Here is a 364-nt window from a genome sequence, read left to right as displayed (position 1 = left end):
GGCCCTCGGCCACCCAGAAGCTGAACCAGCAACTGGTTCTGAGCATGGAGTGCAACAACCTCCATTTCCAATGGCGCCAAGCGCTCTACCGTCGTATGCAGCGACGCATTTGCCTATTCCACGGCTAGGCGTCGCTTCGGTAGAGCGCGGTAGTCCTCAAGGTGAGGCAGCCGGCGCACGACGTGCTTCAACTCGTCAAGAGCGGTTGCATAACGATATACAACTTCAGCACAACGCTCAGCGGAGCTCCGATCACGACGGACCTCGTTCTCGAGGGCTCGAAGAGCATCACGAGTCATCGGACGGCGTCGACCCGGTCGTCACCGCCCGCCACCGACTCTTCTCGATGAGAGCGGTGACGTCT

The sequence above is a fragment of the Plasmopara halstedii genome, assembly GCF_900000015.1.
Source record: "Plasmopara halstedii genome assembly, contig: Scaffold_650, whole genome shotgun sequence".
In the NCBI taxonomy this organism is placed as follows: Eukaryota; Oomycota; class Peronosporomycetes; order Peronosporales; family Peronosporaceae; genus Plasmopara; species Plasmopara halstedii.
This window is presented reverse-complemented; position numbering follows the sequence as displayed.